Raw genomic sequence first — 19,119 nt, 5'->3', positions numbered from 1 at the left:
TCATAGGAAAGTTGTCCTCCACTACAGTCATTTCTGTTCTGCCTTCTCTAGATTAAAAAACGCTGCTCAGGTCTTTCATCACACTCGGATGGTTTGAACAGAGATTGTCTGGTAAGCCTATGTCCTACCTTTCTTCTGATCAAGCCTGTTTAATTTAGAAGTATGTCATTTAACTTAGAGGCCTCATGGGGTCTCAAGTGTGATTCATGTAGTAAGCTCAGTGTCTTAGAAGCCCTTTGAGGAGGACAGAGTCTGAGGTCCACAGGATGTGAACATAAGTGCAGTGAACGAGGAGGGATCTGGGGATTCACAGGATGGGAGTTCGAGGACTTTGGGAGCTGGGATAACCCTGTGGACTTGAGGAACAAGAAATGTGGAAACATTTTCAGCTTGGTCTTCCTAGCTAGAAGAAAGGATGGCTTCTAGGACGGTTCCTTTCTCTACCAGGAAGCTGGTACATAGTCACCGCTGATAGCAATGGTATAACTGGTGGTAAGAAAACAATGAGGGGATGAAAGAAAAGCTGTCAAAATGTTTGGGTGAAAGAGCATCTAAGGTGAGTTGGACCTTTGAGAAACTGTGCGTCAAGTGCCAGGAGGCACTTAGTGACCTCATGGACTTGGGAAACATTTAAAGCTGTGGTCTTTAGGTCCAGCACTCTAAAGTCTTTAAAAGGAGGGGGATTAAAAGCCACAACAGCAGGCAGAATTTGAAGGTTGCTTTAGATCTGATATAAGGGGAAATGCAGTGTTTGAGTGTGGGGTTTAGGGTTTAGAGGCAGAACATGAGAACTTGAGTTCTGATGAGGAAGGGGCAGGAGAAGCAGATTGCAGGAAGAGGTGGAGGGCTCTTTTCTAAGCTTACATTCTCCTCTCATCTCTACAGAAGAGAAGCCCTGAAACTCTGCGGCCATTCCACCAAAGTTAGCCTGTTCTTCCCAGCCACAGTGGACCAGAGAACCTGGGGGGCAGAGCAGATATGGAGGCAAGAGAGGGTGTGGGGCAGAACCCACTGATGGGTGGAGAACAACAAACCAGGATTTCTGCAAGGATGCTAAAAAGTTTTATCAGTGATGTGTCAGTTAATCAGAGGAAGTGGGATAACCGTCAGCTTCTGATCAGAGGCAGAGTTGCAGAGCGGGAGATGGTGTACGGTCCACCCCAGCTATTGGTCTGTGCAGGACTCTCGGCTCCAAGGAGAGTTCTCTTTGTTTAGGGTTAGAGAGAAAGAAAGAGGAAGAAGGGAGGAGAAGAAGAGAAACAGAACCTAAGACAAGTGCAGAGAGAGAATCTGAAAGGAAGTGATCCATACACAAGAGAAAGCAAAACTAGAGTGTAAAACCACCCCAACTTCAAAAGGCAAGTTGCTTTGGCCGACCGACCTCATAAAAACATCTCGTCTCTTGCAGGCACCTGCTCCTGTCACAGCTGTCCTCCTTCACCGACGGGACAGTTCCCTCCTCTGGAGCCCCCTCCTACCCTTACCTACTTGAAGTTGGCAGCAGCCAGGCCCACTTTAGAAGGTAGGAGTAAATGAGAGGGTGGGTGTGAATGAGATTTAAACTCAAGTGTTCTGTAGTCACGTTCTATCATTTTGCTGCACTCAGGATAAACTGGTTTCTTCTGAAATAGGTTTGATAAAAGCAAGGAGTCAAAAGCCTGTCCTTTAGACTTTGATCTGCATCTTTTCTGGATTTTAGGTTTCTTTCTTTTTTCTTCTTCTTCTTCTTTTTTTTTTTTTTTTAATATTTTTTGGCAGAGGTATGTGGGATTTTAGTTCCTTGACCAGGGATCAAACCCTAATCCCCTGCATTTCAAGGCAGATTCTTAACCACTGGATCACCAGGGAAGTCCCAAGCTTTCTTAACTATAAAATGATTAGATAAAAATAAATGGTCTTCAAGTTTCTTTCCAGTAGAACATTTTATGTTTCTAGTAATTCTAGTTACCATTTATTGAGTAAATACTCTGGGGAAAACGGTGAATATATCTTGACTCTAGACTTCAAAATTCACTTCCATAGAGTGGACTTTATAACCCACAGATAAATTAAACGAGATTTGAAGCAGAATCTCTGTGTCCTGGTGTTTCCTATTCTGCCAACTTCTGTGTACAGATGAATTTTTCAAGTAATTTTCTTTAAAGGCCACCAGGTGGCAGCCTATACTTATTCTCTGAGTTCTGCTTTGCCTAAGGTAGTAGGAGGCAACTACCAGGCCACAGTTGAAAAGGTTGACATAACCCAAACTGATGGATTATCTCAAGAGATTGGCTGGATTTAAGGGTTAAAAGAGGGCTTATTCCTAAGATTGGGTAAATTTTTATTTGAGTCAAAGTTGAATAGGATTTCAAAAGGTTCTATGAAGACCTACAAAACCGTCTCAGTTCAGTTCAGTTCAGTTGCTCAGTCGTGTCTGACTCTTTGCGTCTAGAACACCCCCCCCCCCCAAACTGTCCTTCTCATTATAGGGGACTGGAATGCAAAAGTAGGAAGTCAAGAAACACCTGGAGTAACAGGCAAATTTGGCCTTGGAGTACAGAATGAAGCAGAGTAAAGGCTAATAGAGTTTTGCAAAGAGAACACACTGGTCATAGCAAACACCCTCTTCCAACAACACAAGAGAAGACTCTGCACATGCACATCACCTGTCACACTGACTGACAATGGTTAATATTTTGCATTATCACACAGTCTCTTTTTCTGAATTTTAAGAATAATTTGCAGATGTTGTGTCACCTTAAAACAAATCTACTAATTTTCACAAGTCTAGTACAATGATCAAAATTAGGAAATCTGACAATGACACAACATTATCATCTAAGATAGATCTTATTCAAATTTAATTTTTTCCTCCATGAAGTATAGAATCACACATAGCACATAGACTTCATGTCTATTTTATCTCCTTTCATCTGGAATTGCTTTTCAATTTCCCTTTCTCTCTCGTGACCTTGACGTTTTGGAAGAGTATCGTTCTTCTGTTGTGTAGAGTGTCCCCCAGGTTGGTTTGTCTGCAGTTGCCTGAGATTGATTTTGGGTTAGACGTTAGAAAAGGAGCTCCAGCAGTCTCAGAAGAAGGCCAGGATTTCATCTCTGGTCTGTCTGATTATGAAGACTGTATCATTGCTGCTGGCTTATAAATCCACTCATTCTGATGGCCATACTAGGAGTGACCCTTGTCATTGCCTTGGTAACTGATATAACCAGTCTCTTTCTTTTGAATCAACTTTATTTGTTTACTTAGGTCACGCTGCTCAGTTTGTGGGATCTTAGTGGCTAGTGATGAAAGTAACCTTTTTGACTTTCAGTCAGAAGCATTTTCTAATTATAGCCTATGCTTTCTTCTGAGGAGGGAGGAGAGGATTTGGGGGCCTGAGGGGGAAGACATAGGGAGCAAACACTGTGGGGGGTGGAGGATTTCAGGGGTAGGGAGACCTGTGAAATCACGTTGCTCCTTCTGGCTTCCCGGATATGGGCTGCAGAGCCGCCTAGTGGTGCCTGCAGGCTTCAGGATGCAGGACACATCTGCGCCCTTCTTGGCTCGTTTTGCCAGAGCCCAGGAGATTGGCAGGGACCCTAGAGAAGACCCACTCTTCTCTTGGGGGCAGGGCAGATGCTGAGCAGCTGAGCAAGCGGGACTAGGCAGGCAGGCATGAAGGGCCATCTCCTCCAGCTAATCAGTTGTCCAGAAGCCCTGGAGCACAGCTTCCTCCCGGGCTCCCCCTTCCCTTGGGAGGCCAAGAGTTGACTTCTCTACGTTCTCACTCCCAGTGGCTCTCTAGGCCCCTCGAGAGATAGTTGCCTGGGAAAAAGAGAGCAAAAGGGCAGATGGAACCTCAAAAGGACAAAAGCAATAGAAGAACCAGGCTTCTCCTCTGATTTTTGCTTAAAAGACAGAGACCCCTAGGACAGAAGACAGAGGACAAATTTGCAAGGCCTTGCCTGGGTGGGGAAAGGTTAAAAGCTACAGAGAAAGATAGCTCTGAGAGTAAAGAAAAAGATCCCCAATAAATATCTATATGTTTTCCCACTCCCCAAATAATAGGCTGAAATGTGAGTGGGACTGGCCTAGGGTTGAAATAAAGGAAGATTTCTGTGGAATTTTGTTAAGTGTTATGTCACTTTAAGAGGGTAGATAAAGCTGATAGATCCATCTTGGATATTGAAGGAAGGATGGGCTGATGCTTGAAGCAACAGCGTTTCACAGGGAGGTGGTAATAAAGAGAGAGGCGGGCTGTCAGGATTTGAATCACTGCTTTGTCACTGACCCGCTATGTGAGTTTGGGCAAGCTGTGTAGCCTTGAAGCCTTATCTTCTCATGTAACATGGGACAATACTAATGCCCATCTCTGGTGTTGTGAGAGTGAAATAAGAGGGTGTATAAAATTTAGTATATCACCTAGTATATAACAAATGAGCAAAAAATTTAGCTGTTTGTTAGCATACTTTTTAGTTATAATGAAAAGTGCTGGGTTGAGGGTGAGGAAAACCATTCTTGTATTTGTATATCTTTCAAGATATCTAGTTCTTTTCTTGGTAAATAATATCTTCTTTCCCCTACATATCCTTTATGTAAAAAGACAGTATTGTGTGAGATCCAAGATCTGTTTCCAGTTGTGATACTAAGTCATGTTTTGAGCTAATTCAAATTATGTCACTACTCTGAGCCTCAGTTCCCCCAAATATACATGGAGAAAGTGAAAGTGTTAGTTGCTTAGTCAAGTCTGACTCTTTGTGACCCCATGGACTGTAGCCTGCCAAGCTCCTCTGTCCATGGAATTCTCCAGGCAATAATACTGGAGTGGGTAGCCATTCCCTTCTCCAGGGGATCTTCCTGACCCAGGAATGGAATCCAAGACTCCCACACTGCAGGTAGATTCTTTACTGTCTAAGCCACCAGAGAAGCCCCATACATGGAAAGGATAACACCTCTTTTGGGTTGCTAGTTAATAGCATAGTGATTTGAGTCAGATAGGCCTGGATTTAAATGATAACTTCAAACTTAGTAGCTGTCTGACTTTGAGTATTGTAATTAACACCTCTGAACTTCAGTTTCCTCCATTGTTAACCCATGGTATGGGTTATCATACCATGTATCCGGAGAAGACAATGGCAACCCACTCCAGTACTCTTGCCTGGAAAATCCCATGGACAGAGGAGCTTGGTAGGCTGCAGTCCATGGGGTGGCTAAAAGTCAGACATGACTGAGTGACTTCACTTTCACTTTTCACTTTCATGCTTTGGAGAAGGAAATGGCAACCCACTCCAGTGTTCTTGCTTGGAGAATCCCAGGGACGGGGTAGCCTGGTGGGCTGCTGTCTATGGGGTCGAACAGAGTCGGACATGACTGAAGCGACTTAGCAGCAGCAGCAGCAGCAGCATACCATGTATCTTGTTGAACTTTCAAAGGACCATTTAGGACATTAAAGTATAAGCTGCTTAACCCAGAGCTCTGCACAAAGTAGGCATCCTCAAAGTGAAATTGGTAGTTGGTAGCTTTTTGGTCTAAGTGAAATTGCCTACAAAATATTTTTCCAATCTCATTTCTTTTGCCTAAGACAAAAAGGAGATAATGAGCATGCACATTTAAAATTCTTCTTCTCTTTCCCCACTTCGATCCACTGAAAAAGTATCTGAGAATATTTGTTCAGAATTGAACCCTAACTTGCTCCTTCACTCCTGTCCCCTCTGTCCCCTTTTCTCCACACTAGCCAACAAGGCCCATCTATCAGCTCTCAAGCTCACCTTTGTCATGCAGAGTGGACTAGCTGCTAGCTACCGAGCCCCGCCCCCCCTCACACCAACACAGACGCACACATCCTGCACAACACACACATCATTTCTCAAAAGCCAAATTAAAGTCACCGTCCATCCACGAAGAGAAGCCTCTTTCCTAGCGCCTTCTCCCAGGAGAATCCTCACTTTTCATTGACATCACCCTCCACCCCCCATCCTCTCCCACAAGCACAAACCGGTCACCATCCCACTTCTCCTCCCCTACTCTATTGCTCAGTAATTATATTCTCCGCCTCCCAGTGTCATGCTAATACAGGCTCCTGACACAGCTGCCCAGATTAAATTAGAGCCCAAACCAGCAGGCTGACTAATTATATTTTCAGCCCGGAATTTTCTTCCCCCACCTTTAGGGTACGGGGCCTATGAGAAGTAAATGAGCACTGCCAATATTTGCTGAGGACATTTGACTCTTCTTGCCTGGGTGGTTTTGTCTTCCCCAGCCAATCTGGGCCCCTGGAATTAGATTAGATCAGAAAGAGAGAAGAGACTTTTACTCAAAGGACCTACCTAAATCCCATCCATCCTTCTGCCAGCTGTGCCTGGCCACTATCACCAGGCCAAGGAAGAAAGAATGGCACAGAACTCTTTCTCAAAACTGAGATTCTACTCCTACTTTTGTGAGCCCTTCCCCTCTTCCTAACTTCCAAGTCGTTTCTCCAAATATTCATTGCCACTTATCCTGCAGTGTTGTTCAGTTGCTAAGTCGTGTCCAACTCTGCGACCCCCTGGACTGCAGCACACCAGCCTTTCCTGTCCTTAACTATCTCCTGGAGTTTGTTCAAGCTCATGTCCATTGATTTGGTGATGTCATCAAACCATCTCATCCTCTGTTGCCCCCTTCACCACCTGCCCTCAATCTTTCCTGGCATCAGGGTCTTTTCTTCTACCTCTATCTCAAGTGAAAACGGCTACTTTCCTTACAGAATTCTGTTTTACAGCTTGTCCTCCAGCCTTTGCCTTCATGTTGTTTTAGTCAGTCGTGTTTGACTCTTTGCTACCCCATGGAGTGCAGCCTGCCAGAGTCCTCTGTCCATGGGATTCTCCAGGCAAGAATACTGGAGTGGGTTGCCATTCCCTTCCCCAGGGGATCTTCCCAACCCAAGATCGAACTCACGTCTCCTATGTCTCCTGCCTTAGCAGGCATGTTCCTTATAGCTGAGCCACCTGGGGAGCCTTGCCTTTAAGACTGGAACATAACTGATATCTCAAATTGCCTAGAGACAAAGTTTGCCAGTCCTTAATTTCATTCCATTAATATTGGTTGTGTGCTTACCATACATCCCATAGTGAGGTAGATGTGAAAGTATGAAAGTGAAAGTTCCTCAGTCACATCCAACTCTTTGTGACCCCATGGACTATACAGTCCATGGAATTCTCCAGGCCCGAATACAGGAGTGGATAGCCTTTTCCTTCTTCAGGGGATCTTCCCAACCCAGGGATCAAACCCAGGTCTCCCGCATTGCAGGTGGATTCTTCACCAGCTGAGTCACAAGGGAAGCCCAAGAATATGGGAATGGGTAGCCTATCCCTTCTCCAGCAGACCTTCCCGACCACAGAATTGAACCTGGAGTCTCCTGCATTGCAGGCAGATTCTTTACCAACTGAGCCATCAGGGAAGCCCATGTGAAAGTATGTAAAGGCATAATTCCTGCTTTGAAGAAGAGCAGGGACTTGTGATTGGTCTATGTATGTGTAGATGTGCCTTCAGTAGTTCAGGTCCACTATAAGGCTTCGTGGGGAGGTGACACAGCAGGGGAGCACATGGTGGCAGGAGCTCAGTTATTCTGAGTCCAAGAATGCCAGGACAGTGACGCCCAGAGAGAGAGAGAGACAGGGATAATTAAGGAGACAAACTGAGCTCTTCTAACTCACCATCTGTGTGTCCTAAGTTTGCACTTTCAGGAGAGGGTCTGATGAGGTCTCTTCACCAATATCCAAAATGAAATGTCCCCCTGGGGTTTTGCCCCAGGCCCTCCACAGGGGATGCGTGTCCTTCAAACATAACCTACACAAGGTCTGCCTCTGACCCTGGGTGCAGTCAGCTCCAATGTTGTGCTGCCAATTTCTAGATAAAGCCTGAATGACCCAGAGGGAGGGTATGGGGAGGGAGGATGGGGAACACAGGTATACCTGTGGCGGATTCATTTCGATATTTGGCAAAACTAATACAATATTGTAAAGTTTAAAAATAAAACACTCTTAAAATTGAGATATATAAAAAATTTTTCTTACCAAAAAAAAACACAAAAACCTGAATGATAACTTCAGGGAGAATGAGCCACCATCCTCAGTAAGGCACAGTGGACCAGACATCAAAGTAAATACAATGTACAAACTTTATTTAACAAAAGTAAGAGGTAAAGTCAAACAGGCTTTATATTAAGTCCATTTTATGTGAAGAGAAAAACTGACTAGAAGAAAATTTATCTCGAACACTGAATAGTAACCTACTTGAATTTAACTGAGCTCTGTTGCTGGGAAGAATACAGCTCACACACAGGTATGGATGAATAATTTGTACATTTTTTGAGTATTCACTGAATACTGCCTTAGATATACTTGTACATTAAATATGAAAAAGATTCAACTGCTTATCCCCAGATACACTTCTTTATAGTTGATCTTTTGGAGGAGTGGTTCTAAAGAACAGGTGGTTTTGGCTCACGAATCATGTAATGACTCCAGCCTGGACGTTCTGGACACCCAGTCTCCTCCACCCTTCTTCAAACATCAGATGGGTGTGGGTATTTGAAAAGTTCTCTGGGTAACATGACATACTGTTACTTGTAGCACTGGCCGAAGGACAAATCCGAGCTGGTAGCAACTTGCATGTCCACTTTCGGCCAAGGCAATGATTGGACCGCCAGATACTTGTTTTTAAGACCCTTCTTCAGAGTAAGTGATGGAGTATATCAGAATGAGATGATCTGGGTCTGAAATTTCATAGCCCTTCAGGATTCTGCCACTTCATCAGCTCATGCCTTGTATGGGTTTATTCATATTTTTATAGGCTGCCTTTCATACTTCTCTTCACACATGGGCCTTGTCTTCCTCCCCAGTGACACTGGGTGATCAAAAGAGTATGAACTTTGCAGTCAGGTAAGTGTGGGTAAGAGTCCCGCCATGGCACTGAACAGGTGGACACATTGTTTGGTTATATACTTTTTCTTAACTATTCAGTCCTTATCTGCAAAAGACAAAATCATGTTTCTTCATAGTTTCTTGGGGAATATTATATCAGTCAAAGTTCTTCAGGGAAACAAAACCAATTATATATATTTATTTATTGTAGGGATTGGCTCACTTGATTTTGGAGGCCGAGAAGTCCTACAACCTGTTGACTGCACACTGGAGACCAGGAAGGAAGATAATGCAATTCAGTCCAAGTCTGAAGGCCTGAGGACCAGGGTCCTGCCGAGTCCCAGTTTAAAGGCCCAGGAAATGGAAGCACCCAAATCTGAGGGCAGGAGAAGATGGATGTCCCTCAGGCAGAGAGCACAGACTTGAGATCAGCACAGTAGGCCCTTTCTACACCTTTTCATTCTGTTCAGGGGCCCAGCACGTTGGGTGACATATACCTGCACTGGTGAGGGTGATCTTTACTTAGTCTCCTATCTAAATGCAAACATTTCCCAGAAACACCCTCACAGACACACCCAGGAATGTTTTGCAGGTTATCTGGGTATCCCTTAGCCCAGTCAAGTTGACACATAAAATTAAACATCACAAATTTTAAATTAAAAAATGGTGCGAAATTGACTGGATGCATGCTAAGTTGCTTCAGTTATGTCCAACTCTGTGACTCTATGGACTGCAGCCTGCCAGGCTCCTCTGTCCATGGGATTCTTCAGGCAAGAATACTGGAGTGGGTTGCCATGCCCTCCTCCAGGGCATCTTTCTGATCCAGAGATCAAACCTGTGTCTCCTGCATTGGCATGTGGGTTCTTTACCACTAGGGCCATGTAGGGATATGCTAATTTTCTTTCTCATTTCCTTAAGCTCATAGATGATTCACAAGAGTTCATTGTAACTGTTTTCCCAGTATCTGGATCAGAGAGACACCCAACAGTTTGCTTATAAACGGACTAAAGTAGTTAAAGAAAAAAATCTTACAAAGCGCTAATGAGTATTGCAGCTACCTTCAACAACACAGAGACAATTGCAAAACAATACAAAATTTATTAAGTGTTCAGCTAACTGGCAGTGCCTTCAGAATATGGGAGAGGAACACATAATTTGTTTTTTCTTAATTTTGAACTGCTGTAGGCCTCTGCAGTTAACTAGACCAGCTGCTTCGTTAGGGCCCTTTTTATCCCTCCACTGATCTTCTCAGCCACTTCCCCTCAACATATCCCCCAGCCAAAGAATGACTTAGCCAGGAGCAAGCAGTGTGGAGGAGGAGTCTAAAAGGAGGTTAACCTTCTTGGTTGTTAAACCTGCCACGTCTTCTCTTCCAAGAAGTCTGGCTTCATAATGCAGCTCATAATTTTTTAATTGAAGAGTTACAATGTTTTTGTGTACAGCAAAGTGATTCAGTTAATGCATATATACATATATACACACACATATATATATTCTTTTTCAGATTCTTTTCCATTATAGGTTATCACAAGATATTAAATATAGTTCCTTGTGCTATACAGTAGGCTCTTGTTGCTTATTTTTTTATATATATAGTAGTGTGTATATCTTAATCCCAAGCTCTTAATTTATCCCTTTCCTACCTCTCTTTCCCCTTTGGTAACCATAAATTTGTTCTCTACGTCTATGAATCTGTTTCTCTTTTTTAAATTGTTAAAAATCATTGTATCATATTTTTAAATTCTGCATATATGTGATATCATATGATATTTGTTTTTATTCAGTGTCATCTCAGTGTGATCTTAGGAAGTTAAATCTGAAATGGGAGAGTAGTGATCACAGAGTTCACAGAGGTGTTATAATTTGCTAGAAGTAATGAAGTGAATTATTGACAAATTCAGAACTGAAACCCAAATCATTTACCTTCCAGCCTGTGTACTTTTTTTTTTCTTATTTGAACTGTGGACACGCTGTTTTGCCTATGTTTGTTTGGTTATTTCTCCTATTAAATTGAGGCTGCCAGGAAAGCAAAACAAATATTGGGCTTCCCTGGGGGATCAGATGGTAAAGAAGCTGCCTGCAATGCATGAGACCCAGGTTCAGTCCTTGGGTTGGGAAGGTGCCCTGGAGAAGGGGATGGCAACCCACTCGAGTATTCTTGCCTGGAGAATTCCATGAATAGAGGAGCCTAACGGGCTACAGTCCATGGAGTTGTAAAGAATCAGACACAACTGAGTGACTAACATTAAGTTAGAAACAAATATTGCCTCTTTCTGTTCTTCTACTATTCCTCTAAAACTTCATGAAAAGTAGGATAATCTTATGTGTATTTTCCAAATTGAGGCACTTTTGAGAATGAAAAGGAGGGACTGCTAATAATTTAGCATGATACATATTAATGAGTGAATCTACTTTACTGAAGTTCTGCTTTTCTTTTATAAATGTAAGGTATTCCTGTTCTTTAAGGAGCTTCTGTCCTCACTCCCTATATTGTTGTTGTGGTTCAGTCACCCATTCGTGTCCGACTCTTCATGACCCCATGAACTGCAGCACGCCAGGCCTCTCTGTCCCTCACCATCTCCAGGTGTTTGCCCAAGTTCATGTCCATTGCATCAGTGATGCCATCCAACCATCTCATCTTCTGATGCCCATTTCTACTTTTGCCCTCAATCTTTCCCAGCATCAGAGTCTTTTCCATGGAGTCAGTTCTTCACATCAGAAGGCTAAATATTGGAGCTTATACTTCAGCATCAGTCCTTCCAATGAGTATTCACGGTTGATTTCCTTTAAGACTGACCAATTTGATCTCCTTGCTGTCTAAGGGACTCTCAGGAGTCTTCTGCAGCACCACAGTTTTAAAGCATAAATTTTTCAGCAGCCAGCCTTCAGCTCTCACAACCATACATGACTACTAGAAAGATCATAGCGTTGACTACACAGACCTTTGTTGGTAAAATGATGTCTCTGCTTTTCAACACTCTGTCTAGGTTTGTCATAGCTTTTCTCCCAAGAAGCAATGGTCTTCTAATTTCATGGCTGCAATCACCATTCAGAGTGAATTTAGAGCCCAAGAAGAGGAAATCTGTCACTGCTTCCACCTTTTCCCCTTCTATTTGCCATGAAGTGATGGGGCTGGATGCCATGATCTTAGTTTGGCTTTTTCAGTTTCCTCCTTTACCCCCATCAAGAGGTTCTTTAGTTTCTCTTCACTTTCTGCCTTTAGAGTGGTATCATCTGCATATCTGAGGTTGCTGATGTTTCTCCCGCCAATCTTGGTTCCAGCTTGTAAACTCTTCCAGCCTGGCATTTCTCATGATGTGTTCAGGGTAAAAGTTAAATAAATAGGGTGACAACAAATAGCCTCATTGTACTTTCTCAATCCTGAACCAGTTAGTTGTTCCACACAGGAGGTTTCTAACTGTTGCTTCTTCACTTGCATACAGGTTTCTCAGGAGACAGGTAAGATGGTCTGGCATTCCCATTTCTTTAAGAGTTTCACTCCCTATAAGCTCCATGAATAGGAATAGGAACTCTTTCAGGCCGAAGTCCTTCTGTAAACACACATTCTCTCTTTCTGTCTCTGTCCCTATCTCTTATACACACACACACACACACACACACACAAAGACAAACAGACACACATACTTTTGTTATGGAGCATACAGAGAGATACCTAGAGAGATACCTAGCGAGATACCTAGATCTTGGGCTAATTTGGTTCCTAAGAGAGGAAAACATACCAGAAAGATACCTAGATCTTGGGCTAATTTGGTTCCTAAGAGAGGAAAATATCCTGGATAAGCCAAGGGAACTGGATTGAATGCTTCTAGAAAAGACAGAGAGGGAAGGACCTACTTCACCACCTCTTCCCTATTTTGACCCATTTTTCTTTCCCCTTTTTGCATTCAAAACAAACATTTAACATCTCATTTTAGTCTTTACTCTTGCCAAGCACATGGACATTTTACAACACATTTAATTCAATTACTTAAACAGTGTTATAAGCATTTTAAAGGCATAAGCTCCTTGAGGCCTGGAACAAAGATATTTGTTTTGAGTAAAGAATTTTCAATAAGAACTTCTCACTGAAAGACAAAAATAGAATTTCTGTGACAGCAGAGGGAAAATAGGACAGGTTGAAACCAAGATCGAATATCCTGAGTTTAAATGTCAGGAGATTATTCCTGAGAACACTTGTGAAATTAAATTTTCTAGTGTTTAAATAATTTTTCTCATTTTAATGTAAACAATAATATCATGTATTATTGAAAGAAAGTTGACAAGAAACTTGTCAACCCAATTCTCCACTAGATTCCTAGTGCCCAAAACTGTCTGGGCACTAGGTGCTCAGCAAAAGTTTATGTAATGATGGCCAGGTCATCCTGCCAGTGATGTGGGACTCTCTTTTGTTGCAGCGCACAGACTCTCTAGTTGTGGCATGCAGGCTCTATAGTTGTGGCGAGTGGGTTTAACTGCTTCATAGCATGTGACTTCTTAGTTTCCCAACTAGGGATCAAACCTATGTCTCCTGCATTGCAAGTGAATTCTTAACCACTGGACCTCCAGGCAAGTCCCTGATGTGGGATTCTTGAGATCAACTCTCACAGCTCGGTTCAACACATGTAGTAAATATAGTACATTTTGTACTACAGAAATGACATTGAAAAGAAGATAAGTTTTGACATGAGGAGAGCACTCATTCTGTAGGAGACATGAACAAACAGAACAAATTGTGATCATTTAGCACATAATAGTACTGCTACGGTAGAGGTAAAAAAATGACTGGAAGGATAGGCTCATTAAAAAGGTGGCATGCACTAGAAAAATGAATGGGTTTTTAACAGAGAATAGAAATTATTTGTTGGGAGGCAAAATAATCTAATCTGAATATAATTTGGATATGAGTAAATGGGCTTCCCTGGTGGCTCAGAGGCTAAAGCGTCTGCCTGCAATGCAGGAGACCTGGGTTCCATCCCTGGGTCAGGAAGATCCCCTGGAGAAGGAAATGGCAACCCCCTCCAGTACTCTTGCCTGGAAAATCCCATGGACAGAGAAGCCTGGTAGACTACAGTCCATGGGATCGCAGAGTCAGACACGACTGAGCGACTTCACTCACTTAATGGTTGTAGGAGACAAAGGAGGGAGCATGAGAAGATCAGGGTATTTGAGACATGCAAAGAGGCCAGGGATCCTGGAGGAGAGTGTGCAAGGTAAAGAGGACCCAAGGTCCACTCAGAAGAAGGAAAGATGTCTAAGTCACTGGAAGGATTTTGTGAGGAAAGTGTGAAGCTGTTAAAAGCTTTTGAGCAAACAGTGGCAATAGTTCTCACTTCAATGCTGGGCTGAGAACAGACTTGTATTAGGGATGTAAAGGAGAGGACCAGTCAGGAGACTATGACAATCACCCAGGTAAAAATGATGATGACTCATACCAGGGTCATAGCAGAACTGGTGGGGTTCTGAATATACTTGGAAGGTTGGACCAGCCAAAGTTTGTTGACTGGTTGGAAGAGTAAGGGAAAGAGAGTGCACAGGAATGATCTCAAGCTCTTTGGCCAGAGCCCCTAGAGAGCGGGATTTTGTCAGTGGTAACTGAGAGGTAGAAGCCTGGAGGAGGATACGATTTGGAGAGATAAGGATTCAGCTTTAGACAAGTTTAACTTGAGATGTCTCTGACTCATAACTTGGTGATAATCAAGTTGGCTGTCGAATATATGGGTCTGGCATCCAGGGGGTGGTCTGGACTGAAGATACATACTTGGGCATGAACATTTATGGCAAAGATGGCTTTAGAATATAATCATAAAGAGTTAGATGCAGGAAATTAGTATCAGTAGAGTTAGTATAGACTCAGAAAGGTAAGTTTTAGAAGGAAGTTAGAAAATATTGGGATTTCAAAGTCTGTGTTTTGAATCACCATGTTGGATAGCTTTCAGAGAGATTATAAATTCTGTGTCCTAGTGATGTGAAATGTATCTCAAGAAACCTGAAGAGACTCTTACACATTTGACTAACAACTTATTTTAAACTGGTAAAACAACATTTTAATATTAAAAAAAAAATCAAACATATCTTACTGCCTGAGGAATAACCCAAGTCTGTTGTGTTTCTTTCCTACTTTTTTTCCTTTGAATATTTGAAAATGCTGCAGTCTTCCAAAATTCTACCAAAATAAGCTATTTATATTTATTTGCTTTCCATGGCAAGGGAGATCATTGTGTTGTCAGAATCTTAGGTGTGTTTTGCTTTTTTTTTTTTTTTAGAGGGACTGGGAGGGGGTTCGGATATTTATAATGTGAAGGTGTAGTTTAAGAAAAGTGTTTCAGTGTGAGATGTGAAGATAACAGGATAAAGATAATGATATAACAGTTTAGGATTAAGAAAGAGAGAAAGGCAAGGATTACGAAGTGAGAATTTTGAAGAGTCTTAGATGGTAAGGAGTCACTTGGTACTATCATTCAATATTCATTTAAACTTTTTTCCTCCTTTCATTCAGCAAAATTCCTAAAATAAACAGTAAAGCATTTGAAATAATTTTTCTCCTGGGCAAGAGCTTCTTGAATAGGGATGTCAGGTTAATGTATACAGTAAGTTGTATGGGGGTAGAAAATTGTCAGTTCTTAGCACACATTGCAGACAATTGAGGTCACATTGTGTACAAAATTTTCCTTTGCCTCAGGATGGATCCTGGGGTAGAGATGATCCCCTGGAGGAGGAAAATGGCAACCCACTCCAGTATTCTTGCTTGAAAATTTTGATGGACAGAGGAGCATGGCAAGCTACAGTTCAAGGGGTAACAAAGAGTCAGACACAACTGAGCAACTGAAAACACACACACACACACACACACACACACATGTGCTCTTTATTTACTTTCTGCCATTTTTAGATGTCTTCAAAATCTGTGGTAAACACAGGGTAAAAGCTGCAAAGTTTTATTTCACAAATTTACCTAAATTGAATTAATTATTCTGCTGAGCCCAATTGAGTTATTTCCTAATTTAACTTAAATAAACAGCACAGGGGTGAATTTACTTATATACAAGGATACTTCTGATTTGAGGTTGTTTTGTTTAGATGATTTGAGGTGAAACTATGCTAGCAAAGAATTGTAGTCTCATCTTAACATACAAGTGACTTTTGGTTTTGTTTTGGTTGTTTTCAGATAAGCTCCCATCATGTCATCAAGCCATTTCAATGGATAACCTCATTCAAGTTCACTCTCCCTATGGATGTTTTATCTTTTTTTAACATGCACAAAATAATTTAGATTTTTCTGCCCAAGGGAGGAAAAAATTAGGCAGATATCTAAAGCGCTCTGTATATATGAACTTGTTATTTATTCTCTATGGTTCAAAACTGTCAGAACCTCAAAAGCTAGTATAATCATGCAACACATTTCCCAGAAACAAGTTAATTGAATTATCAATCCTAGTCAAAAATGATAAAATAAGTAAATCTGCTGATTTTCCTCAGCAGTCACAAACAAAACAAAACATCTAAGGGTGTCACCTTAAAAAATATACCCCCTTGAGGAGTTTATTATTATACACAGTTACTCATACATAGTATAAAATAAAGATTATGGGGAAAATGCACATTATTTAGAGAAAAATGCACACAAATGCCCAGTTTCCATTTGCTGCTGCATTAATAGGAATACACACAGAAGCTGTGTCTGTCTGTCTGTCTCAAGGCACAGCTCAAATTCTACCTCCTACTGGAAGCATTCCCTGAGCCACAGACACCTTCTAGAATCCTAGGGCCTTTTCCTTGATTAAAGTTATTCATATGTGTGAATAGCCTCCCTTGGACTATGAATCCCTGGAGTGTTCCAATTTTATTCACATTTGTGTCTCCAGCACCTTCCAGGATTTGAACAAGGATTTGTTGAATGAGATATAATTTTGAATTATCTCTAGTTTGGGATTTTCCGCACCATTTCTCCCTACTGTCCAAGTGCCTAAGCCTGAATCAATGGATAACCCAATGTAGTGTTAGATCAGCAAGTCTTAATTATACAGCATCAGGCATCCTAGTAGGAGAGAGGGCTCAAGGTGACTTCACTGGACTACACTTTCTCATTGATTTCTGTGACTTCAAAGGCTTTCCTTGAGAGAATGGTAGGAATCAGACTGAGTGAGAGTGGGGGAAAATCAGGTAAAAGAAAACTCTCAAGTGAGGGCTGAAGTGGGAAGAGGTGGAGGACGGGAAGTTTGCCTACATCTTCCACAGCTCCCATAGAAATTGCCCCTGGGAAGGGGGAGGGGAGTCATGGCTGGAGGCCAGGGAGGGGATAGTGAGAGGCTGACAGATGGAGCGCTCTCTTTGAGGGCTCTCTAAGGACCAACCGTTGCAAAGCTACACAATGTACAGAAGTAAATCAAATTGAGGAACATGTGCACTAAAGAAGGGAAAAGATGGGAGGGGGAAAAGGGCGCACACACAGTAGAGAGGTGACTGAGAGAGTGGGATGGAGACCCCCTCAGAGCCTGAAGAAGAGAGTGCAGAGTTAGTTAGGCAGAGAAAAAGGAAAAGGAAGCCACATCTTGGGAGGCTAGTGTTTTTCCAGAAGAGCTGGCGAGTAAAGGGAAAGATACAGGGAGGGTCACACATTCATAATATCCCCAAATCTTGGGGAACTTGGATGAATATTCCAATTATTCTCAAATGTGGGATGTGGGGGAAAGGGATAGTTAGAGAGTTGGGATGGACATGTACACATTGCTTTATTTAAAAATTTATAACCAACTTACTGTATAGCACAGGGGACTCTGCTCAATGTTATATGGCAGTCTGGATGGGAGGGAAGTTTGTGGGGAGAATGTATACATGTGTTCATGTATATATGGCTGAGTACCTATGCTGTTTACCTGAAACTATCACAAAATTGTTTGTTAATCAGCTATACCCCAATACAAAATAAAAAGGTTTTAAAAATTAGTTAATTCAATAGTTGTTAAAGAAAGTAAAATGGATAACTCACAAGGAAAAAAAAAATTTAGGTAAGACTAAATCTTCAATACCACCAATAAATAGGTAACTGCCTGGGGTAGGTTGTTGGGTGGGAAACAATATCTAGAGAAAGACTCCATCAGCTTCTTTAATAATAGGTGGCAACCCTTCCCATGAATTATTGTGGGAGGTTCCTAGAGGAGAGCAGAGTGGTTTTAGCCTGGCCTCAGCTGGTACCCACAGAAAATATTCAGAGCCTTAATTTAGCCTTTAAAGACGTTAAATCCCTTCTAGCCTAGGGGAATAAACAGCTCCCACCCTTAAAGCTGGATTTGGGCTTCTAACTCCTAGATTCATCTGGGTGAAGGTGGGAGGGGTGGGGGCTGGCTATCAGGAGGCTGAGCTGCATGTGGGAATATTTTTTCACAGGGGTTATTGGATGGGGTAGAGAAAGGTTTTGCCTTTGTCTTTGCTTTTTAACCTCTCTTTTCTCACTTTCTCCATTCACTTGTCACAGTTCATTTATAAAGCCCTCACCTTCCAATATCTCCACACCCCTCCAACTCCCCTCATTATGATCCTTTTGAGCTTAGGGAGGGTGTGGGAGGCTTTACCCCTTTAATGGTGGAGGAAAGTAAAATGAACAGAGAGAGCTAAGGTCCTAATTGGGAATGAGAAAGTTTGAAGCTTCAATGTAGAGTGTAAGTAGGGTGATCGAACAATGTACATTAAAGCTGGGATAGTTTTAAAAGTGGAAAGGGCTTTAAAAATAATTAACAGGCATTAGGTGTTCTACATCAGGTGTGAACTGCCACTGTACTAAGAAAACTAGAGCTTAGTCACTCTGGATAGGAATAAATTGGCAGGTAACCCTATAGCTGTGTATTGACTCTATGTGAATGTGTGTGTGTGAGTGTGTGTGTGTGTGTGTGTGTGTGTGTGTGTGGTTGAAGGGAGGGCAAATCTCCCCAGGTGGCACAGTGGTAAAGAATCTGCCTATGGATGCAGGAGATGCAAGAGATGTGGGTTTAATCCCTTGTCAGGATGATCACCTGGAGTAGGAAATGACAACCCACTCCAGTATTCTTGCCTGGAAAATCCCATGGACAGAGGAGCCTGACAGTCTACCGTTCATGGGGTCGCAGAGTCAGACATGACTGAGCGACTAGAGCACAGGGGTAAGATACAAAAACTATTCAACTTGTCACAGAGAATCTCTTTCTGATAACTACTTCCCTTTATGTAACAGTATGACTCCTTAGGGGATTCCCTGGTGGCTCAGATGGT

At 42.2% G+C, this 19,119-nt stretch overlaps 1 long non-coding RNA gene across 1 annotated transcript; it reads left to right on the top strand.

Annotated features, from left to right (window-relative positions):
* Positions 1 to 688: 688 nt before the first annotated feature.
* LOC132342120 (uncharacterized) lies at positions 689 to 17,820 on the top strand. Its single transcript, XR_003034766.2, has 2 exons — positions 689 to 1,522; positions 9,089 to 17,820. It is a non-coding gene; the product is annotated as an uncharacterized lncRNA (long non-coding RNA).
* The last annotated feature ends 1,299 nt before the right edge of the window (positions 17,821 to 19,119 follow it).

The sequence above is a fragment of the Bos taurus genome, chromosome 5, assembly GCF_002263795.3.
Source record: "Bos taurus isolate L1 Dominette 01449 registration number 42190680 breed Hereford chromosome 5, ARS-UCD2.0, whole genome shotgun sequence".
Lineage (NCBI taxonomy): Eukaryota > Metazoa > Chordata > Mammalia > Artiodactyla > Bovidae > Bos > Bos taurus.
This window is presented reverse-complemented; position numbering and strand designations above follow the sequence as displayed.